The sequence below is a fragment of the Notamacropus eugenii genome, chromosome 1 (genome assembly GCF_028372415.1).
Source record: "Notamacropus eugenii isolate mMacEug1 chromosome 1, mMacEug1.pri_v2, whole genome shotgun sequence".
Lineage (NCBI taxonomy): Eukaryota > Metazoa > Chordata > Mammalia > Diprotodontia > Macropodidae > Notamacropus > Notamacropus eugenii.
In genome coordinates, this window is record NC_092872.1 from 232,430,330 (window position 1) to 232,455,624 (window position 25,295).

Genomic DNA, 25,295 nt, shown 5'->3' on the forward strand with positions numbered 1-25,295 from the left:
TTAATTCTTAACAAAATTGACAATATGTCTGGAAGCACCATATGTGAAGCTATTGCTCTGGAAATAGGGCAATAAATTTTTATTAAACACCTACTATGTTCCAGGCACTATGCTAAGGGCTGAGAATACAAAAAGAGGGTAAAGATCATCCCTGCCATTCAGGGAGCTAGCAGTCTAATGGAGGAGCTTACCATCTTGAAAAACAAATTAATGCAAGCACATCTAATCTAAAATAGGAATTTGACTGGGGGCAAGAGAATGAACAAGCTATCCTCTTGAAGTCCTTTCCTGCTCAAGGATTCTGATTCATTGAAGTTGGTTCTTATTGTAAGGTTAATAAAGAAACAATCCACAGAAACAAACCATGAATCCCAGAAAGGGAGGAGGATAGGAAAAAGCATTATTTAAATCAAAATACTTGAGACATCAACTTTATGTGATCTTGGGTCAGCTGGGTAACCTTTTAGGATCTTAGCATTATGGATTTTGATCTAGAAGGTATCTTGGAAGTTATTTAGTTCACACCTCCTAATTTCACAGATAAGAAAAGTGAGATGTAGAGAGTTAAGTGACATACCCAAGACCTTGAAGGTACTAAGTGACCAGCTGGAAATGAAACTTAGATTTTTCTGAATCTGAATCCAGCCTACTTGATTATACCATATTATCTTTTTCCTGGAGATTGTTTTCCCCATTTGTGAAATCTGGAAATGAGATGAGGTAACATCTAAAATTCCTCTCAGCTCTAAAATTCTTGTGACTTAAGTATAAGGCTATGGCAGTCTTAACACCATTAATAGTTCATAAAGCTAAAATATTATTTAAGGTAATAATATAGGTCTGAGGAAACATTTTGGGTACAGGATAAATCACAAGAGTGAAATATGATTGCTCTTAATTCCAATGTGAAATATGATGAGGCTGCATATTTAAAAATTACAAAGTAGAGTTGACAGATCCTATTGGAAATGCATTCAAACATGTCATTTCAGAAAATGAAACCCCATCTGTGGCAGAAATAGGTTGCTTATGTTATGCAATTCTTTAGTATTGACTTTTCTGATTACATATCAGGCTTTGATGTTGATGCCTTGATGTTAACTTTTGGTCTGGGGGGAAGACGTCTCAAAGTCCACAGATTACAGGGAGTACGTAGCTGGCTAAGATGGGCTTGAATGTGTTGAGGTTGGGCATAAAAAGAAACATCTCATTAGTTGGGAGGTCAGGCAAACCCACTTCTTTCCCATTGGTTTTTTAGGGGCAAGATAAACCTTTTGCATCTATTCCTTTTGGGTCCATGGTACCATGTAGTCCAGTTACTGAAAAACTGGAATAGCGTTACATTGGACCCTAAAATAAGACTATGAAATAATATGAAAGATAAGAAATTAAATATAAGGTGAATTAGATAAATAAAAGAAATAAGAAAACATGACATATAAGAAATAATATGAAATAATAGTAATAATTTGAGTTTCTCTGGTACCATATGGTTTATACTATTTTTTCCTCTCAATCATCTTGGGAGGTACCTGGTCGCAAATATTTTTTAATTCACTCATATTATTGGCATGGAAAACAAGATTCAGAGACTTGCTCAGGGTCACATCATTAATAAATAGCAAAATCAGCACTTAAACCCAGGTTGTCTGACCCTGAAGTCAGGGGTTCTTTCCACTACCCCAGGCTACCTCAAGTAATCCCTGATTTAATAGAATTCCTTTAGAATTTTAGGTAGGCAATACAGCAGAACTTACTGGAATCATTCTTCTAGGTTATGTAATACCAATTGGATTCCAGTCCTGAGGTCATGTATTAAATTTTAACTTGTCTCAGAAATATTAGACTGATATTCCATAGATGAATACATCATATTAGGTGGATTTCAGATGTCATCAAATATTACTTATATTCTTAGTCAGGGCTCCACAGATCCTAGGAAAATATGCTTAGTTGGATGGCTCTCACCCTTGTTGCATATGACAAGACCCAGGTACAAGGTACCTAATTAGCCACAACTCTACACCATGATGATTGCCCTTGCAAATTATCACAGGGATGATTTACAGCTGTGTACCAGATGTGTTTATATCACAGATATTCAACATCATCATTAGAGGAATGTGAGCACTTTTGAGTGACTTGGTCCCTGCTCTAAGTCAGGAGTGAGGTGTTATCATACCAATCTGTGCTTGTTGCACGGAAACTAATAAAATCATGAAAGGTTCTGTTTGTGCTCTATGAAATGCACAGAAATTGAAAGAGTTTTCTCCGGGGATGATGTTCTTGAGTTGCTATAGTGGGTTTTAAAGAAAAAATTATGATTTTGAAGTAAAAAAAATACAAGAATCACTAAAGCATCACCTCCTTGTTTCCTCCTCCCAACTTGCCTACTACATCCCATATCCCCTTCTTCTACCACAGAGTGATATTTGGACTCAAGTACTCTTGATTGGAGCTCCTGTGAAATCCCAGATCTAGGAAGATTTGCTTGCCTTGACTTGTATGGGAAAACAAGAATTCATTCTCTGAAATTTTCACTCTTCTCTCTCCCATTTCTTCCGCCGTAGTTTGGAGGCGTACTGTGTTCTTTTCTACCTTTTGTTCTTGTGATTTTGTAGTCACTCCTATAAGCCACAAGTCATAATAGCTAGCATTTATTTGGTGCTTTAAGGTTTGCAAAATGCTTTATGTAGGTTTTCTCATTTGCACAGATTTGGATAAGCCACTTACCCCTGCTGGTCCCCAGGTTCATTATCTGTAACATGAAGAGATTGTTCTTTTCCAACTCTGAACTCCTGTGTACTTTACCTCATGTAGGAGTACTGTACCATTTTGTTGTGGTTCAGTCATTTCAGTTGCATCTGACTCTTTGTGACCCCATTTGGGGTTTTCTTGTCAAAGATACTGGAGTGGTTTGACATGTCTTTCTCCAGCTCATTTTATAGATGAGGAAACTGAGGCAAACAGAGTTGAGTGACTTGCCCAGAGTCTCACAGATAGTAAGTGTCTGAGGTCAGATTTGAACTTAGAATGATGAGTCTTCCTGAGTCCAGTACTGGTACTCTCTGCTCTAACTGCTCTATCTGTCCCATGCCTAGGTCCAAATGAAGTTGCCATGTCCTAGAATGTCTTTATGGACCCTAACCTGTTGGCTGTTCACACCTGTAGCTGCAAAATTGTGTTACTAAAGAGAAAGCAATCCTATGAAAGGTAAATAAATATATCTGGATTCCCAGCCCAGGTGTAAATAAAATATATCTTGAATTTCAGGGGGAGAGGGGAATTGAATCTGTGTGCTCAGAGGAAAGTACTAGTAACATTCAGTTATGAATCTTCCTCTCCCTCTGAAAGATCGATTCCATATCTCTACTTTACCAGCAAACCCCTGAAATGAATGATTGTTTCTCAACACAGATATCTTTCTAAGTGCTCCAGACATCATCATGCAGCTGTCTTCTGAACACCATGAAGATAGTTGACCAGCTGAAGTTCAATTAATTTCATCAGTCAGCAAACATTTATTGAACACCGACTGTAGGCACACTGCTTTACAAGGGAGAATAAAGAAACTTTGCTCAAGTCATTTCAAAACTAGTTAGGGCTTAATTGTTGTGAGGCAAGGTAGTATGATAATAATGTCAGGCAGCATTGTCGTAGAGGGTTTGCACAGCACTTTCCATAGGCTATCTCATTTGATCTTTGCATTAACCCTGGGAGGGAATGTGTCTTATTATTATTCCCATTTTACTGATGAGGAAACTAAGGAGGACAGAGGCCAAGTGACTTGCCTAGGTCACATAAGTGGCTATTAAATGCCTGAGACTGGATTTGAACTCACCTCTCCCTGCTCCAGATTTAGTACTCAACCCACTGTGCTACAGAGCTGCTACTTAGCATAGTGAAAATTGTGGAAAGAGTGCCAGATTTGGAGTCAGGATCTGGGTTTGAATTCCCATGCTGATGTTTACTTTAGATAAGTCACTTCCTCTTTTCTGGGCCCCAGTTTCCTTATCTATAAAATGAGGGGTATAAATCAGATGAGATCCCTACTAGTTCTAAATCTTAGGATTCTATGTGCTGAGCACTAAGGGAGACCTCAAGATAAATGGGACAAAATTCCCACATTTACTTGGAGACATGAGGCAAACACGCATAGGAAGTTAGATCAGAATTAGGCATCTTAGGATTAATTAATTGCTGGATAAGTGGCACAGGCCAGAGGAGGGAGGTCTCATTGCAAGTAACCAGAAATGAGTCCTTTGAGTAGATGGGCCTTGGATAAATGGAGTGTAGAAGGCATTATAGCGTTTTCCCCCATGTTAGATCCTGGACATCTTTGCCTTTCTTTGTATCCCCATCACTTAGCATGGTGGCTGGTACATAGTAGGAGCTTATTTAATGCTTGTTGATAATTGATTGACTAGACAGAGGATACCAGCCTGCTTGCTTTCTGTTCTGGTCCACTGACAATCACTAACTGGTTCACCTCTTTCTGTGGCTTCTTTCTCTGTGTCATTGTGTTGCTGCACTGGGATGAAATGCCTGTTGACTTTGATTCTGCATCACCTTGCAAACAGGAGGAGGCCTGTGTGAAAGCCTGGGGAGGGGGCTGTCTAGCTGAAGAAGGATGCCACTTGGACAATTTCAGGAAAGGTTTCCTGTTGTTGACTGTGCTATTTTTAGCTCCCCTTAACATGTGTTGTCCCCAGGTAGCTGTGAAGGTAGATTCCATTCTGCGCTTACATGGAAAATGTCTCTGGGGGTGAGATGGGGGTTCTTCTATAGGAACAAAGACAGCCAGCTAGCAGGGGCAGGTGGCTAGATCTATTTCTTTGAAATCTTTTGAAGGCCCATTTTTGATATCACCAGGAAACTTAAGCCTTTTTGTCTGTCAAACTTCTGGTTTTAGGTGAAGGATCCAGAGCCAAGGTACATATCCCAGTGCTATCCTTATGGAATGAAAGCAGGTCCAGATTCTATGTGATATGGGAGGAATGCTTTTTTTCCCTTCCATGTCATCAGTGTTATTTTCCAGAGACTGCAGGGTAGAGTATGGGGAAGACTCAATGTTTTTTTTTCCTAAATGAAGTTCTCTTGGGTTCCTTGGAAAGAGAACTGGATCTTATCATAACCTGGAGTAAGTTTAGTTGACTCTCCAGTCTCAATTATTTTGAACATAGAATAAAAACATCTTTGAGAGCTTAAAGGTCATGTGGTCCAAGCCCCTGCCTTTAAACATTATTCCTGATAAATGCTCATCCAACCTTTCCATTGACAGGGATTTCAGTACTTAGGAAGTGCTTATTCTATTTTTGGACAGCTTTCATTGTCAGACAATTCTACCTCTTTCTTGCAACTTCTGACCATTCATTCTAATTCTGTCCTCGAGAATGACCAAAAATGCCCTTTCCATATGACAGCCCTCCATGTTGGAAGACAGCTATTATTATTTCTTCAAGTCTTCTTTTTTCTTTTTCAGTCAAAATATCCCTTAGTCCTTCAGCCATCCTCATGGTAATTTCCAGGCCCCTCTTCACATTGGTCACCCTCCTGCTCATCCTTCCATGGTCACACTCCAGTTTATCAATGTCTTCTGTGAAGTCTGGCATCTATGATTGAATACAGTGCTCTAGAGATTTTAATCATCTAGGAGTACCCTGTAGGCACTATAATACTATTGATGTAGTCCGAGCACATTAGCTCTTTAGTCAGTTATATTATAATGTTGGATAATATCAAGTCTTCTCCCCTCCTTCCCTTCTCCCCCCTTTTTTTCTCCTCCTCTTCCTTCTCTTCCTCCTCTTTATTTTTCTTCTCCTCTTACTCCTCCTTCTTCTGTCCAGACTTTTGATTTCAACAGGGTGGGAAATTTGTGGTATGGAAACTCCCTCCATAGAGTTTCCATATTATCCCCCCTCCAAGTCTTTTTCACATGAATCACTTACTAGTAAACAGATCTTGCCTGTGCCACATTTATGCCGTTGATATTTTTGGAATTGAGTATGGGACTTTATGTTTATGCCTATTAACCTTCATTAGGTTAGATTTGGCCATTTGTTCCAGCTGATTATGACCTTTATGGATCTTGATTCCCTCTCCACTGTTGGCTGGTTACCTCTCAGACTTCACTCCCAGGCATTTATTAAATACTCCCTACATTTCAGGTACTATGTGAAGCACTGAGAAGAAAGAGAAAAAGCAAAATCAGCAGCAAGCAAAAACAAATCTATCCTCCAGGAGCCCGCATGCATGCAAATAGGTACAAACAAGATATATACAGAATAAATGGAACATAACCTTGAAGGGAAGACTCTAGAAACTGGGGGAGGGGCAGGAAAGGCTTCATGTTATAGAAGGTGGTGCTTGAACTGAGTCTAGAAGAAAGCCAGGAATGCTAAAAGCAAAGATGAGAAGAAAAAGCATTCCAGGTAAGGGACACGGCCAGCACAAAGGTGAGGAGATGGGAGATGGAGAATTGCGTGTGAGGAGCCAACATCTTTTCCTAGTTGCTTGGCCAATTTTGAATTCAGTTAGCTCTATCATTATCCAATCCTTCTTTACCCATCTTGTCCACCAGGATATAATTTGAGACTTGGATGCTTTGTTGGAATCCAGATTCACTATGTCTGCAGCATTTCCTTGATCATGCAGTCCAGTAAGCCCATCAGAAAGGAAAAAGCTTGTTCTGGCATAACTTGTCTGTAATGAACCCGATTGAGTTCCTAGTGACTGTCATTTCCCTTTCTAAACATTCATGCAAGTTGTATTGAATAATCTATTCTTGAATCTGCACTATTCTGGGGTTTGGGGAAATCTAACTTTTCCCCATTTTGAAAATCATGACATTTGTATATTTTTAGTCTTTCTCTCCTGTTTTCCACAGTTCCTTAGAGATTACTGACAATAGTTTAGCAATTTTGTCATTTTTTTTTCAGTACCTTGGGTTGTAATTCATCTGGGCTAGGAGATTTGAACTCATTTAGAACAGCTGAGTGCTTTCCTACTCTCTCCTCACCTAACTCGCACTTCAATTCTCTGTTAGCCATGTTTATGCTATCCTTTCCACTCAGATCATTCTGCTTGACAGAGAAGATGGAAGCAAAATGGGAACTGATTAATAGCATTTTCTCTCTGCCATCTGTTAACATCACATTGTCCACCCCAATACTTCAGAACATTCTGTGTTGAATGACCCTAGTAGTTTATGTCCTATCCTATTTCTCCCAGGCCTGGAGGGCATCTGGATTGGATGTGGCTCTTTCATACGCAGCCTGTTGTTCTTTGAGATCTTGAGCTGTTGTCCTGAGAGGTCCTCAGATGTAGTGAACATCGGGTCTGGCATGGAAGTCAGAAAATCTTCTGTTCCAATTTGCTTTGATATATAGTGACAGTATGATCCTGATCAAGTTACTTAACCTCTAAGTCTTTCCATCTTCTAAACTCTTAATTCCAATGCCATCCCTCTTAATTATTTCTACTTATCTTGTCCGTAGCTTGTTATATATATTTGTTTTCTTGTTGTCTCCCCCATTAGATTGTCAATTCCTTGAAGGCAGAGACTTTTTGCCTCTCTTTGTATCATCAGCACTTAGCACCATGCCTGGCATAAAATAAAAATGCTTAATTATTGCTTATTGACTGACTGACAGATCTTTCCTGACTTTCCTAGATTCCCAACAACTCTAAAATGAAAAAATTGCCCCTTTGCATACCTGGAAAGAATTCTACCCCAGGAGAGCTAGGAAATCACAGATCTGGGCCATTCTATTCTATAGGAACAATACCAAGCTAGAAAGAATGTTATAGATAGATGTGAGCTGGTAAATGTTTAACAACCAGGTCTCTGGTGGGGGTGGGGGTATGGAGGAGAAGGCTGCATATACACAGCTCCCACTTAAGTTTTAACTATCATCATGAACATTCTCCCCTTCACTTTCTTAAATCTGAACAATCAGCGAAATGCTAAATCAAGCTGATTTGTAGCATTGCTGATTTGACACACTCACAGTGAAAATCTAACAGTTAGCTGTCTCAAGCTACTTTATTTTGTTTTGCTTTTGGTAGGCAGGTGGGGTTAAGTAACTTGCTCAGGGTCACACAGCTAGTAAGTATCTGAGGCCAAATTTGAACTCAGGTCCTCCTGACTCCAGGCCTGACACTCTCCCCACTGTGCCACTTAGTTGTCCCTCTCAAGCTGGTTTAAGCTACTTCTGGCATACTGCTGATTACAGAGGACCATGGGCTATAGTATCAGAATTAGGGGGCTTGTTTTTGGGTTGGCTCTGACATAGATTTGCTATGGGACATCAAATGAGATACTTTCCTGTTCTGTGACTCAGTTTTTCTAATCTGTATTTTCAGAGACCCATCAAGTCATAACATTTTAGTGTTGAAAGGAATTTTAGAGCTTATAGTAATAATATCAGAGCTAACATTTGTATAACGCTTTAAGGGTTGCAAAGTGCTTTACATATTGATTCTCATAATAACCCTAAGGAGTAGGTGCTATTATTATCACTCCTATTTTACAGATGAAAAAACAAACTGAGACGGGAAGAAGTTAAGTGACTTGCCTAGGGTCACATAGCTTACAATTATCTGAAGTGAGACTAGAATTCGGGTTTTTCTGATTCCACCCCAGTATTCTACCAAGCTGTACCTGTTCATCTTGTCTACTCTGTACCTGATCAGGGATCTCTTCTATACCATCCTTGACAAATCTTAATTACTTCTCTGCTTTCATTGTTGGGGAGTCTTCATATAGGTTATTACAAAAGTCATAGGCAACTTTAAAATTTAATATTTAAGATCCTTAATTGTGTACAATGTTGCCTTTAGTATAGCATGGAATTATAGCCTACTTGGAGCTCAGTGTTAATTTTTTTTAATGGAAAGAAAACATAGAATGAGTGCTATAGAATTTCAGCGTTGGAAGGGATTTCTGTGGCCAACTACTCACACAGAGATCCCAAAGGGAATTCTCTACTACAATATATGCTATAGGTGGTTATCCATTCTTTGCTTAAAGACTTCCAACGACGGGGATCCTGCTACCTCTGTGTGCTTTTGGACAGCTCCAATCATTAGGAAGTTTTTTCTCTTGTCAATATAAATTTGCTTCTTTGCAACTTTCATTCAGTGCTCCTAATTCTTCCCTCCCACTCCAAAAGGAACCCATTTATTCTCTCTTTTGTGTGACAACCCTTCAGATATTTGAAGATGCTCATCATGCCAGCTAAACATCTCCAGTTTCTTTGACTGGTCCTCCTATGGCAGAGACTTGAGATCATTTATCATTCTGGTTACTCTCCTCAGGTCATATTCCAACATGTCAATGTCCTTCCTAAACAATGGTGTCCAGAACTGAAGTCAGTACTCCATCTCCATGTGTGGTCTGACCATACCATATGCTAGACCATGATAACGACAGAAGTAATGAGAATAACAGCCATAATGTATATATTACTACTACCAGCAATGGTAATAGCTAGCACTTACATAGTGCTCTATAGTCTGCAGAGTGCTTTACAACATCTCTGTAAAGTAAGTGCCATTATGATCTCCATCTCACAGATAAAGAAACTTAGGCAGAGAGAGGTTAAATGATTTCTCCAAGTATCTGAGTTGAGATTTGAACTCAGGTCTTCTTGACTCCAGGTCCAGCTCTCTATCCATTGCACACCAACTATTACTTCCTTATTCTTGGAAGCTATGCTTCTCAGTGTAGCCCAAGATTGTATTAACTTTTTGTTGACCATATTATACTGGTGATTCATGTTATACTTATAGTCCATTGAAACCCCTAGATCTTTTTCATACAAACAGCTCTTACTCTGTCTTGTACTTGTAGAGTCAATTCTTTGAAGCAAAAGACTTTATATTTATCCACATTAAATACATGATATTAGATACGTTAAATTGTATCTTGTTAGATTCAGCCCAATATTTTAGTCTGTCTACATGTGTTTGTATCCCAACTCCTATCCAGTGTGCTAAGTATCCTTCCTCATTGCAGAATAGACTAGCCAGAGAGTAGAAAACAGGTTCTCCTTATGATTAAATTGGTTTTAGGCTAGTAGAATTGGCAAGTATCTTCAGGCAATCCTTACAGACCCTTAGGAACACTTAAGATAATCTTGTCTAAATCCTATATTTTGCAGATGAGGAAATAGAGAACAAAAAAGGTTAGTGGCTTTATAAAATAATTAGGAAGTAGCTGAATTGAACATTGAACTTGGATTTTTCTGATTTACTTTCTTCACTTGTCAAATGAGGTAGTTGGACTAGATGATTTCCAAGTCCCCTTCTACGATCTCATAACTTCAAATTCAGTATTTTCCCCCCCATACCACACTTGTAGTGTAGTCATGGTCAACTCCTTTTCTTTTTATGTTTTAAATATAAGTTTAAGTAATGTTTACTTGAGGACCTTAACAGATGTTACTGCAGAAGGAGTAGACACCATTGATCTTAAAAAAAAGATACATTAACTTTTCTTTACCTTTCTTTTTGTAGTGAAACATTTTTCCCTTAGAAGTATTCCCATGGTTCCACCCAGGTTTGTACTCATTGACAGCAAACCAAGAAGACAAGGGATAGAGAGTGGACAATTATATCAGGTCTAGAAGCTATGCAAGGAAATGTTCTCTACTATTTAGTCACACCTCTCTCCTTTGGTACCCAAAATAATCTTGTGCAGCTCAGTCACCCACCTTAGCCACCAAACTTAGCTCAAATGACTTTTACATGTTTCCAAAATTCATACCCACTCTCAACAGACAAAGGACTGCCTTCACTAGGCAAATTCAAAAAGAATATGCCACAGGCTCTGAAGACTGTTCCAAGAGAAGAGTTTCTAAATGTTGCTTTGCATGACAGAGTTATTAGAATAAGTAGGTGGCCCTTCTACTCCCTGAGGGGACTCCAAGGAAGAACACATACTCATTGTTTGCTTGCTTGATGGGTGTACTTTATATATGGCCATGATTAATTGAAAAACTTCATCTGGGGAAGGATAATGGTGAGAATTCCTCAATTACAGTAGAAAGAATGGTCTTCTAATAGAGGAGGCAAATTGCCTAGGTAACAGTAATAGATTTACCGGGTGATCCAAAACCCAGGAGAGTAGACTACTCTTTTTTTTTAATCCATTCACAATAAAGACATGATAGGGAAGAGGGATGTGCAATGAAAATAACCATTCCTATAGTGAAGGACAAGACCTGATCTGGGAAATCAAAAGGAAGCCTAATGCTTCTATTCTAAATTCATTACCTCTTCCCATATCCTAAAAACGGAGGGTTTCAGGTAGGAAGGAAGATAAGAGGGAGAGAATATTGGGAAAGGTATTTGGGACCAGGTTCTCCAGAAGTGGACAAGTAGACTTAAGATTAAAGAGACATTGTAGTCTTGTGGAAAGAGGACTGAATTTCATCCTCATTGACCCAATTGTTCTACTCTTGGAAAAATATCCTAAAAAGAACATTAAGAACCAGTGGATAATTATAAAAAGAGTCATGTGTTCTAAGATTTTCATGGCGGCATTCTATATAATCACTCACAAATCAACTGGAAATAAACTAAATAACCAGCATTAAGGGAGTGGTTAAATGAAGTGGGGTTCACAAATGTAGTAAAATTCCCTAGTACCAGCAGTATAAGATAGCTGATAAAGCATAGATTTTGCAGTCAGAGGACCTGGGTCAAATCCCTTCTCTAAGACTTACTCCCTTTGTGACCTTGGGGAAGTTATAAAACCTCCCTGGGCCTCTGTTTTCTTACCTATAAAATTAGATGGCCTAGCAAGATGGCTTCTGAGGTTACTTTCAGCTCTATCTCAATGACACCATAAGGATGAGACATACAAGGAAATCTGGAAAGACCTTTATGAATGACTGCCAAGTGAAAAAAATGGAACTGGAAGAGTAGGATATATGTGTGTGTATACACACATGCACATATATGTATGTATGTGTATATGTACATATACATCTATGTAAGTATGTATATATACACAAGTTATAACATAGTATATAAGACATGTGTATACATGTACATATTTGCATTTATGCATACATACATACACCAATAAAGACCATGGTAGAGGAAAAATGCATGAGAATAAAAGGCAGTGAATCCTCCTGGAGATTGAGAGAGTAACTGAAAAATTCTTGTGATGTGATATGGACTCAAATGAGTCCAATGAATAAATGAATAAATTTAATGTCAAATTACTAAATTTAATGTCAAATTCTAAATTTAATGTCAAATTACTAAATTTAATGTCTAAATTACTAAGGAAGTTTAGTTGGTTGTACTGATGTTCAGTATTAAGCTTTTAACATTACATTAAGAAAGAGCAAGGCCCCTGGCTATAAATTAACACGACCCGGACTTTCATCCTAGTTCTGTTCACTTACTGCTTATGTGACCTTGGATAGATCATTTTGTGTTTCTGGGCTTTAGAGTTCCATCTGCAAAATGAGAGGGTTGGACTAGAGGATCTCAAAGGGTCAACTCTAAATCTGTGATCTGATGAAAGCTACTCAAAGACAATTGGATGAGGATTTACAAGAGCTAGGGGCTAGTCATTACTGCACTGTGCAAGTATGTGTCCTTGGGAAAGTTGCCTGGTTTATTTGGGTCCTGGTTTCTTCATCTAACCTCTACAGTTCTTTCTCCCAGCTGTATGAATCCCATTCTATGGAGGGAACCACAACATGGGTTCCCTCTCACCTCAAACAATGTGTTGGGGTGATTACACACAGTGCAGAAGCATTGTGCTTGCGTTAGAGGATGTAGAGGGAAAAAGTGTTTTCCCAGGAGGGGGGAGATTCAAGTGGCCTCTCAGTATGGCAGCTAGAGAGAGAGGAGAAGCCTGGTGAGCCTGTCTGTCTTGTCTTGGCACTTCCATCATGGGAATTCACATCACACCTGGGAGTGGAGGGACACATGTGACGAAAGAATCAAAGACACCTTTCAGAATTCCAGGTTTTCATTTTTCAATAGCCCTATTTTCCTGCCTCTGGGAACAGGTGCCACTCTGGTACATTCAGGTAAGGATTAGGAGCAGTTCCAAGTTTTTAAGAATATTTCTGTATTTACTCAAGTATCAGTTTTCTTTTGTCTACAAATGTTTTTATCTTTGGAGATTTCATACTCTGTGTCTCGAAAATATTCTTCTTTATGCCAGCCTCCTCAAGGAAGGCTTCCTCTTACCAGACCCTCCCTTTCTCCTCATCTTTTTTAAAATTATGCACCAATCAAATCAATTAATGTTTATTGGACATTGGTCTAGTCCAAGGCCCTTTGTTAGGTGCTTCAGGGATACAAAGATGAGTTAGAAGTAGTCATTGCCTCCTTGGATCTTACAGTGTTGTTGCCGATCCCTTTAATATCCAACTAGAAGTCACAGAATCCCTGTATCCCAGATGTGTGTGGGGGAGGACACATCAGTGACCATCTTCTCCAAGAAGTAAATCTGAATAGTACATCTTGCTGTAGTATTTCTCTAGTCTTTGTTTGAAGACCTCTATTGAGGAAACTCTACCTACTATCTCTCAATGCTGGTCCAATTTGTGCTTTTAGATAACTTTGGTTTTGGGGAAGGTTTTCCTTATGCCATATGCCTCTCAGGCGTTACTTCTAATTCTGACTTCTGGGGCAGTAGCATTGGGACCCTAAGGATGTGGAAAGAACACTGAGCTAAAGAGGCATGAGACTTGGGTTTGAGCCCAATCCCACTTATGTGGCTTGGACAGGTCTTTTCATTTTTCAAAGTCTACGTCCTAAAAATGACATTATAATACGGTTAAAAGAAGGCTAGTGTCCAGAAAGGTGATTAACTCTGCCCTGGCCAGAGCTTAACTGGAGGATTGTGTTTAGGGTAGAATGCCATATTTTAGGAAGTAAATAAATATGCTGGAATATGTCTTGAGGAGGATAATAAAAATGATGAAAAACTTCAAGGTCATACCATACGGGGCTGATCAGAGGAACTGGGTTTTTACTCTGGAGAAAGGAAAGACTCAGGGGTGATATGATAGTTGTCTTCAAATATTTTAAAGGTTATGTAGTAGTGGGATGGGAAATTTTTGTCTAGACAGCCCTATATATAGGACAGAATTAAGGCAGAAGTTACAAGGAAAGAGTCAGATTTAGGCTTGATATAAAGAAGAACTTCCTTTTCATTAGAATTATCCCAACATGAAATAAGCTGCTATGGAAGGGGAGGGAGCGATCAAACAAAGGCTAGATGATCGTCACATCTAACCTGGCATCTGGGCACTTTGAAAAAAATAGCTTGATAACTATTTCAACCTCATTGACTTTCTTTGTAATTCTGCAGATTTTATTTTGTGCATTTAAAACATCATTTGAGAAACACTCCACAGGTTTTACCTTCTGTCAAAAGGAGTCCACACACACACACACAGTTACAGGCCCTGTGCTAGAGGGAATTCTTGTCCAGATGGGTACTGGGCTAACTGGGCCCTGAGCTCCCTTCCAAATGCTGAGAATCTGTGATTTTGTGATTCTGTAGTATTTTTATGACCTTCTTCAAAGAGCTGTTGTGAGGGAAGGGCTTTGGAGCAGTGATTATTGTTGTTACATGACGACACTGTGCTATCCTGTAAATGTTCTAGAAGTACTTTTTTGTGGGTCAGCCTTATATCCCCTGATAGACTGTAAGTGTCTTTACATCAGGGCCCATGTCTTTGTCTTTGTTTCGTCATTGTAGGATTCTTTGATAGACTGAGAGGCAACTTGGTTCTTTGAGAAAAGAACTTGTGAGTAGAGTTGGTGGATTCAGATTAAAATTCCTCACTATTTACTACCTTGAACAAGTCTTTAAAATTCTCTGGGGATCAATTTCCTCAAATGTAAAATGTGATGGGGTTGGCACTAGATGACCTCTGAGGTCTAAGTCAAGAAGGCTTCTGTGAATGCTTTAACTTAGATTTAGAACAATTGATGCTTTTGAGTCTTAGTTTCCTCTGAGCATATGTGGTTCCTTGGCCTCTGAGGTTGTTTCCTCCTGGGATTGCTGGAAGATCCTTTCTTCTCTGTGAGGGCTTTGGGCATGACCCATGATCCTGAACCTTGCTTCTGGTTGAATAAGCTGCTTTCTCATCCCTGGAGAGCAAAGCATTGGCACCTGAGCCAGGTGAGTTTGGAAAGTTTGTCCACTCCTCCCCTATGTCTGTGGTTTGGCCCTGGGCTCCTGATACCTTTTATGCCTGACTTCCTCCAAAGAAAAGGCATTTTGTGTGTTGTGTGCAAAGGTGGGATTGCAGTTTCACACCAGACAATTTGTCTGTGTTTGTGAAAATGCCAAATTAGTTCTCTTTCCTCCCCCTCCCTCTGCCTTTTCTTGCTTTTTGTTTGAGGAGGACTCTGTCTGTCATGCCAGTCACCAGCAATCCTGGCAGGAGCTGCCTTCTTCATTGAGTGGCACTGAACTGAATTGATGCAAATTGAATGGAGGAGGCAATTTTAGCGCAAGCTCAAAGATCCTGTTGTGGAATGAAGTGATTATAGTTTTTGCTGTGCATGGGGAAAATCACACCACTGAGGTGAAGCCAGCATGTGCTTACTGCTAATTAACCCCTCGTGCACCCTCCATTTGCTGGGGGAGCCCAGTAGCGGTAGTACAGCTTCTTTTCCTATTAGGGCTTTCCCCCTAGAAGCTGAATCAAGACACCCAAGATGCATACATGAGTTCCCCATTTACGTGAAAGAATAGCTGATGCTTATACAGAATTTTAAAATGTGCAAAATACTATACATGGATTGTTTCATCGGATCTGAAAAATAACTCAGTGAGGTGGGCTCCCCTTATAGGCTCTCAAGTAGGAGGGAAACAAGCATTTATTAGGAACCTGCTATGTGCCTGATCTTACCTCATTTGATTCTCACAATAACCCTGGCAGGTGGGTGCTATTTTTATCCCCATTTTACTGCTTAAGGAAACTGAGGCAGGTAAGGGTTAAGTGACTTGCCTAGAGTTACACAACTGATAAATATCTAAGCTGGATTTGAATTCATCTTCTTGATTACAGGCTCCGTACTTTATCCCCTGCATCACCTAGCTGCCTCAGTGTTCTCTTTAAAATAATGAGGTTGGACTAGATGAAGGATGGACCTGGGTTCAAATCCTCCGTCTGATAATGTCCTCCCCTGCCTCAGTTTCCTCATCTGTAAAATGAAGATATTAGACTGGAGGATCTCTGAGTTCTCTTCCAGATGTAGAGTTTTGATACCATGACCTCTCTGAACTTCAGTTTACTCATTGGTAAAATGAGGATGAAAGTTCTTGCAATACCTGCTTCCCAGGATTTCTATGTTCCTCCAATGAAATAGTGGGGAAAGCTTGTCATGCACCATAAGGCACTAGATAAAGATCAAGAACTTTTATTCTTGACAAGGAATATTTGTTGGAGACAAGGGCTAGATTTTGGATATTTTGTTAAGATGTGTGAATGAGAACAGGTAAATGCCCTCTGGTTGCTCAACACTGTACTGGGGAATTAAAAGGAGAATGAGCCACAATTTTGGACCCTTTGAGGGAAGCTAAAAGAAGAGTCACAGTTTTCAACCTTTAGCAGCTTGTAACCTGGTTGAGGAGAGAAGAATCCCTACCCTGAAAGAATGATGAGAGGATTGTTTAGGGGCAGTATGGAAAGAAACTCTAAACTGTGTAGTACTATCATTCAGGGGGAAGGGAGACCAGGGATCCCTTTCCCTATTCTATTTTGGAGCCAAGGGAGAAGGTTGGGGGAGGGGGGCTACATCTGGATTTTCCTTTTGGATCATGATTTTCCCCCCCACCATGTAGAATTGGTGGGCAACATGGTCTGGTTTTGAATGCTGCCTCTTGTCTGTAGTCGCAGTGCCATTACAGTGAAATTACTTAACCTCTCAGAGTTGTAATCTCCTCACCTGTTAAATGGAGAAGAAAAGACTTGTACTACCTGCTTTACAGGGATATTTTGAAGAAAGCATTGTGTAAACCTTAGTGTACCTTAAGCATGTAGATGGCTATTCTAGTTACCCTTATGCCTTGAAAAATCCCTCAGGTTCTGTAGAATACCCAGACCCTTAGATTTAGAGCTGGAAGTATCCCTAGAGATAATCTAATCCATAGTTCTTAACCTGAGATTTATGGACCCTTCCATGGACAGATTCTTAGTGATCCATGAATTTAAAAAATTTTCAATAACTATTTCATTACATTTGGTTTCCTTTGTAATTCTAAGTATTTTATTTTATACATTTAGAAATATTATTCTGAGAAAGGGTCTATAGGTTTCCCCAGACTGCCGGTGGGATCTATGATGCAAAAAAAGGTTAGAGAACTTCAAATTCTCTACCCTGTCCATTTTTATAGATGAGGAAGATGACCAAGGGAAAGGGAAGTGACTAGCATAAGGTCACATTGGCTGTGACAAAGCTGACATTCAAACCCACTTTCTCTGGTTCTGCAATCAATACTCTTTGAAGGGGTAAGGCAAACAAAAGAAAGACAGTACACTGGGGAAAGAGAAGAATTAACCTCAATAAAAGATAGTTTCCTCAAAGATAAAATCAAATTTGCCTCTACTCCTGGGAGACTCTTGGGTTATACTTGGTCAGTTGTAGTCATGAAATGTCATTGATTTACGAACTCCATGGCCAGGGGCTTCTGATCTAAGGGGTCAGAATACTACCCTAGTCTATAAGATGCTAAGTGTCTTATATGCACTTGGAAAATATTTAGATCGGAGATAAGCCCATTAGTAATGGCAACCTAAGTCAGAACACACAAAGACCGTGTTCTTTTCAAATCTTTCTCTGACTTCTCAAGCCCAGAGTTGATGGCACTTCTCTGAACTAGCACATTGAACCCCTCAGATCTGTATTATTTTGGATTACCTAGTTTGTTAGAATGAAAGCTGGTAGAAGGCAGAAAGCATATCTTTTATTTTTCTCAGCATTTCCTTTTTCCCAGTACCTAGCAAGATTTTGTCCACCAAGTGAGGGCTCATTAAATCTTTGCTAAACTGAGTCTTAGAAATGTCAAGAGCAAGAACGAGACAGTGTGTTGGAGTCCTAGAAAGAGATTGGACTTTGGAATTAGAGGTCTTGAATTCCAGAGTTTCAGGAGTCCTGCTTCCTAGTGACCTGGAGTTGGGATTTCTGGGTCCCATTGTCTTCCTCAAAACAAGAGGCTTAGACTAGATTGACCTCAAAGGTCCTTTCCAACTTTAATTAGGTATTTGTTAGGTGTGGAACCTTGGTACCAAGGAGAAATGTGCTTCTTTACAAGCTCAGTATAAAAATTGTTCTCATTTGTAAGCTTGGCACTGATGGGAGTTGATGTTTTATATTCAGCATGTCAGCCTTGTTGAATGGAAGGGAGAAAGGTTGCACTCATGTTCTTAGCTTATGTCACTTTTATTTTAGAGAGCAACTGTCACTGAAATTGGGATTCCCTCCCTCCCTCCTTCTTTAGTGGGGACTCAGGAAATGGTCATTGAATTTGAACAGAACTGAATTCTTTTCCTTCCTCTCTCTTCTTTTCTTTCCCTTCTGGGTTAAAAAACCAGGTATCTTACTTTTTTTTTTAAACCCAAATGCATTTTTATGGTATTGAAAAATACATGATCATATAGCTGGAAGGACCCTTTGAAGTTATTCGGTCCAGCCACTTGCTCTTACAGAGGTGGAAACAAGTAGTAAGTGAAAGAATCAGGATTTGAACCAAGGGCCTTTTGGAGTGTCTGGGGAAGATGTTTTCTATGCTGGGACAACAAAGATCACAGTGCAGCGTGCAATCCTGATTAGTACTGGGGAACTCCTTTATGCTGTTGCTAAGCTCTGGAAGCTAGAACTCACTAAACTGGGGTTCCATCCTGCTTGCACAGGGCAGTATGGTGTGATGGGTAGAGCATTGGAAATGGAAGACCTGAGTGAAAACCTCTCTGAACCTCCATTTAAGGAAGCAGCCATGGTGGCCATCAAACTAGGGTCAGCTCATGAGACTCCTAGACTTTGGCTTCCCCCACACCAGCTTCTCAGCTCCTTTTCATGTGTTGTCTTTGCTATGGTGGTGCTTTCTGAGGATAGGGACTATCCTTTTTTATTGGTACTCCCAGCCACAGTGTCTGGCGTATAGGAAGGGCTTAATAAGTGTTTTATATATATATTTGACCTCAGGTAGTTACTAGCAGGTACCTGGTGTGAACCAGGGCAACCACAGGGACTAGCTAACGGTGATGATGATAGATAGATAGCGTTTGTAAAACATTTTAAGGTTTGTATATATTATCACATATAATAAATTATCACGTTATTATTCTGTGTAATACATATTTCTTATTTATTCCTCACAATAATCTTGGGTTATATGCCATCATCATTTCCATTTACATACGGAGACACTGAGGCAAAGAGCGGTTAAATGACTTGTCCAGGGTCATAGCTAATAAGTTTCTGAGTTAGGATTTGGACTTCAGTCTTTCTTCCTGCAGGGCCAATGCTCTACCACTGCTTCCCTCACGTAGTAAATGCTTACTAAATGTGCTCTGTCTCTCTCTTTTGTCTCTGTCTCTGTCTGTCTCCTCCATCTCTCTCTCTCTCTTTCTCTCTCTCTCTTTCTCTCTCTTTCACTCTCTCTCTCCCTTCTTCTCTGTCTCTCTGTTTCTCTTTCATTCTGTTTCTCTGTCTCTGTCTCTTTCATTGTGGCACAAGCTTTTCTTTCTGAGGCGCAGTTTCCTCTTTTGGAGGAGGGGCATCATAACAATAGGACCTACCTGTTGTGAGAATCAGATGAGATAACACATGCCCAGGATTTACAGACTTTTAAATGTTATATAAACAACCATTATTATCGTGTGCCAGGAACATAATCATAACATAAATAATTTGTTTTGCAAACTCTTAAGTTTTGCTTTGTTGTTATTCAGTTGTGACTGACTCTTCATGGCCCCATTTGGAATTTTCTTGGCAGACACTGGAATGGTTTGCCATTTCCTTCCCCAGCTCATTTTACAGATGAGGAAACTGAGATGAACAGCGTTAAATGACTTGCCCAGGGTCACACAGGTAATAAGTGTCTGAGGCCAGTTTTGAACTCGTCTTCCTGATTCCAGGTCTGGTGCTCTATCCACTGTGCCATCTATTTGCCCTCTGCTTCTAAGAAATATCAGCAATTTTTTTTTCAGATTTGCTATTTGTGGTTTGGGACAGTTGTCTTTAGAATTGAATCTTTGGGAGAGCCAGCTGGTGGCTCTTGGCTTTCTTTTGTCTGTTTTCCGGGCAACTGATATACCTGGATCTTTATTTACTCACTAATTGTATGCCTCAAGGATTTGCTTGTCTCCCTAAACACTTGGACTACCACCTCCCCTGTTTATTACATGCCAGATAGAGTTTGGAATCTGTATTGTGGCTTCAAGTGTCCTCACTGACTATGAAACTTGAGTTCCTGCTATGTTAGTGACGAAGGAAAGTGAGAAGTGGAAGCAGCCTGTCCAACGGTGCCTGTCAGCTTTGAAGCTGAGAACTTTAAGATGAGAACTTTAAATGTTCAAGGGATTGCTTGCTTTCCCTTTTGAACTCTGTGCTTGCCAAGAAGGCAGTAGACTGACCTGGTCATGAAGGGAAATGTGTCCTTTGTCAATTGCCAACTGATGACTTGTTGGGTGCCTGCTATATCCTTAGCACTGGACACTCAGTGCTGGGTACCTGTTGCATCCTTACGACGAGACACTCAGTATTGGGTACCTGCGCTATCCTCAGGGTTGTATACTGAGAGCTGTAGGGGATTCTACAGGAGGAGAGGCAACTAAACAATGGGAAGCAATAGTAAACAATATAATATACAATTGATGGCTGTGTTTTGGGGTACAGACTAAAATAGACTAGAAATGTCAGAAGAACTTAGAATGGAAGGATGAGGTTTGTAGTAGTTAGGAAATATCTTGTAGAGGAGGAGGGGACATAAGGGTCTGAAAAATGAGTAGGATTTGGGTAGGTAGAATTTGGATAAGCCCTGGGTATTCTAGGCAAGGAGAACAATATCCATGATGACTCATAGATTAGGAACAAGCATTGTGTGTTTTCTTGGTTTAAAAGGAAAATAATCTCATTAGAATATAGGGCATTTGTATGAGAATACTGGGAAATAGGTTCGAAATTATAGGTTGGAGTCAGAGTAGGGAGATTGTTGAAACCAGACAGAGGCATTCAGATTCCTTATAGTTAGGGGCAGGAAAGAGGGAATATTTTAAGGTTTTTGAATGGAGGTGCTTAGTTGAAGTGCGAATTGAAAAGAAATTTATCTGAGTGGTTCGAGGTCCTTCTTTCCATCATATCCGAATTTTCAAAACTCTGTTTTGGCAGCTCTTAAACTTTCTCTTTTCACACCTGGATTAGAGAATCCTAGGATTCTGGAACCCTACACTGAGATCTGGAAGACACCTTTGAATCCATTTAATTCAATGTTCCCATTTGATATCTGCTGAGAATGAGGCACAAGGATGTTCAATGATTTGGCCAGTCACATGGGTAACAAGTGGCAGAGCTGTTGTTCACTCTGGTCCCCACCACCACTACGAGCATGTTTTTTTTTAAAGCAGCAGTAGCATATTGCCTCCTGGAAACCATTTCTTTGGAGATTCAGAAACAATGTGTTCCATGGGCTTCTGCCCAAACTTGATATGGAGATTCCACTGGACCTACTTTTCCTCTGTCTTCTGTCTCGTGGCCAAGGTATCCCATGCCACATCTTACTTTTAGGAAGATAAGTTTGAACTTCAGTGAAAAAAAATCATCCCCCAGTGCCCAGGGTTCAGAGCCCTGTGGAACTATAGCCAGTGTAGCCACTGCCGTGGATGGGGCATGAGGATTTGTGACCAGATGGTCCAAGATAGTTCAAATAGTTTAGTTGTCTCTTTTCTTACATGCAGGGGGATGGACCAGATGAGCCCTGAATACTACTTCCAGCTCCTAGGGCTTTAGGGGTCTATGAGATGTATTACTTGGCAAGACCTGACTTTGATGTAGTAAGCTGTTTCTCATCTCCTTGACTACAGGGGACTGGCTACTCACAAACTAGTCTCCCATTACCTGAGGTGGGAGCCAGGTCTATTTAAAACATTTCTTGCTTACTATGCATCTTCTCTGAACCAGGGACTTGCTGTTCTGGGTCTAGAAATTTCTCCTGGAAAAATACTTGTATCTAATTGTGGATTGCAAAGCATAAGAGGGGTAAATTCCTGGTGGGCTCAGGGAGCTTTTCAGAAAGTTTCTTTTTCCCTTTGGTGACTGCACCTGAGAGCTTTAGGGGACTCTGTCTGAACCTTTTGATTTGTTGTTGTTCAGTCATTTCAGTGATGTCTGATTCTTTGTGACCCCATATGGGGTTTTCTTGGCAAAGACACTGGAGTGGTTTGCATTTCCTCCTACAGATTAAGAAACTGAGACCAACCAGGTTAAGTGACTTGACCAGGATCACACAACTAGTAAATGTTTGAGACTGGATTTGAACTCAGTCTTCTCAGAACTTTGCATAAAGAGCTAGGTAGTGTTTTGGCTAACATCCTCATCCTCACCTCTTAAAATCCCCAGCTTCCTTCAGATTTCAATACAAATGCTGCCTCCTACACAAGGTCCTTCCAAATCTTCCCCATTGCTTCCCCCACCAAATTAGCTAGAATATATTTTTGCATATGCTTATATGTGTACATTTTATCCCTCCCCCACAATAGATTGTAACATAGTTGGGGATAGGGATTATTTCCTTTTTGTCTCTGTTCCAAAGCACTTCTCAGAGCTCTTCAGCACATAGGAGTTAGTTGGTAAATGCTTCTTGAGTTATTAATTATAGATCCAGTAAAACCTGGGGTAGAGACTGCCCAGGGTTTCCTACCTCTTTAGAAATTGTAGACTCTGAACTGGTCTAGAAGCAGCTGCCCTGCAGTCCTAGAAATTAAAATTCATAGGGCCTTGGTATCTTCAACATCAGCCTCCTTCCCAGTCGAATCCCTGACAAATGGTCATCCAGCCTCTGTCCCAATAAAGCTAGTGTGATCTCATTCCCTCATGAGCCAGCCTGATGCATGATAGGTCATCGAATCAGGGGACGAAACATCTCATGTCTCCAACTCTAACATCCTAACACCATCGTTCCAACCCTGTGTCCTTGACCTAGTTGGTAGGGGTCATCTCCAGAGAAGCTCTGTTCTCATCCCCATATGTCCCTGGAACATAGCAGCTGGGTTGCCTGAGCGGCAGTGGGGTACTTTGGGACCTCTCTTATACTTACTTTCATTGTGACTTGTGTTTGTCTTTCTTTCCACCCCGCCCAATAGGTGATTTTTTTTTCCTGGATCTTTTATAGCTGCCCAGGAACATATGGTAGAATGGGCTTACATTCCCTTTCCCCTCCCCTGGGTTGGGGATTTGTACAGGGCAATTTGAGAGGGAGCTCCGAGATAGTACATAGTAGGAGTGTTTTTGAATGAGCCCTTCTTAATGGGATCTGCTTCTCTTTGGAAGGCTGGTAGTGTCTTCAACCTTGCCTTTGTGCCCAAGGTGAATGAGTCACAAAGGAGCCAATGTGATTTTTGTGAGGTCACTGGACCAATGAATATTTAATGCTTTGCCTTCCAGCTAAGGTGGACAGAAAAGCTTCTGTCTTGTCAGAGGACATGGCCCTTTTCCCTTTCTCGGCCCAAATTATCCAGGATGAAATCTATCTAAATTTTCTGCATAAGACTTTAATTGTTTTGTTACATTATTATTTAGTTTGACCTATGTGTATTCTTGCTTGGGATTTCCTACTAGGTTAGAAATTCCTTCAAAAAAATTGGGCAGACCTTAAGTTTTTGTGTATTCTCCAAGGGTCTACCTTATTATATCGAGCCTTAATAATTCAGTGAGTACCTACTATGTGTCAGGTACTTTATGAATTGCCGGGGATGTTTATAAACCTAGTCAGATCCATGAGGCAGTGCCAGGCCTCAAGGAGTTTATGTTCTATTAGAGGAAAATAAGAGGTACACGATAGATACAAAGCAAATCTAAAATATGGGGCATACATGGTGCTTTTTGTTTGCCTGTTTAATCAATGTGATTGATTAAATCATCTTTAGTTATACCCATTCTACTTACTTGTGTGATCTTGGCCAAGATAAGGGTGGCATTGGGGAACAGCGGACATGGATATGAATGTTACCACTGACGCCTTAACCTGAGTAATCTTAGGCAAATCCCTTCACGTCTATGGACCTCAGTTTCCTCATCTGTAAAATGAGGGGGTTAAACTAACTGACCTCTGGAATTCCTTCCAGCTCTAAATCTGTGATCCTATGATTCTGCACCTCACCTTTTTCTGAGATGCATATCTAATCATGAGGAAGAAGAGAAGACTGTTCCCTTCATTGCTCTGCCTCCCCCGCGATTTAAATACAAATCAAATCAGTCCAGTGAACTTTTTCTACTGACAATCTGAGGGATATGTGTCAGGATGGAATTCTATCCTCATTGGGAATGTGGAAGGTGGGAAATACAGACTGATTGCAAGGATATGGTTCCCAGATCCTTTATAGCATCAGTGGGAATAACTGCCTCCTTTCCCTCCCTGAATATGGTGGAGAGAGGGGCTGACTCCAAGATGCATAGGAAGGACTTTGTCCACCCAGATGATGTACATCCTGAACTCTGACCTAAGACATCTTTAGCCTGTGCATTCTTGGGAGCCACTGGCCATGTCTTTGATATGGACCAGACTTCTAGGTCCAAAAATTTTACCTCATTATCCCTGGAAATTATTTTTTTCCAGGAGTACAAAGTTCCTTAATGGATGAAGTGTGTTGTAGAAATTCATAGCTGAAGTGTTTTTTTCTTTTTCTTCAGGGTAAGGGGGATGGCAGGGTGAAGAAAATCAGAAGGGAAACACTGAATGCAGCCTTTCAGGGAATTCTGCCCACTTTAGCATTTGAAATACCATAGCTCTTTGCTTTATTTTTAGCAGTATTGGGAGCCCTGAGGGCAACAAGGGGAGTGTGTGATGTGGAAATCCTATTTTTTACTCAGTCTTTCAAATGGAACCCTCTTACAGTTTTTATGCCTGATTTGTTTTCCTCTGAAGACAGTTGTGACTGAAGCCAAAAACCTATAGGAAACCCCTCTACAAAGCTTGGGAAGACACAGATAAATGATGTGAAATTATGTTTGTTTTGCCAACAATCCACCTTCCCTTTCCTTCCCTACCAGCTCTAGTACCTCTAGCATTAAAACATCATTGC

General features: G+C 40.2%; 1 protein-coding gene and 1 long non-coding RNA gene across 10 annotated transcripts in view; one reads left to right on the forward strand and one right to left on the reverse strand.

The window, feature by feature from the left end:
• The window catches only part of KCNMA1 (potassium calcium-activated channel subfamily M alpha 1), a 904,559-nt gene that overhangs the window by 16,402 nt on the left and 862,862 nt on the right, over nucleotides 1-25,295 (forward strand). The window lies entirely within an intron of this gene.
• On the reverse strand, nucleotides 16,401-23,526 carry LOC140521327 (uncharacterized). Its single transcript, XR_011972884.1, has 2 exons — nucleotides 23,312-23,526; nucleotides 16,401-16,944 (listed from the first exon to the last, which is right to left on the reverse strand). It is a non-coding gene; the product is annotated as an uncharacterized lncRNA (long non-coding RNA).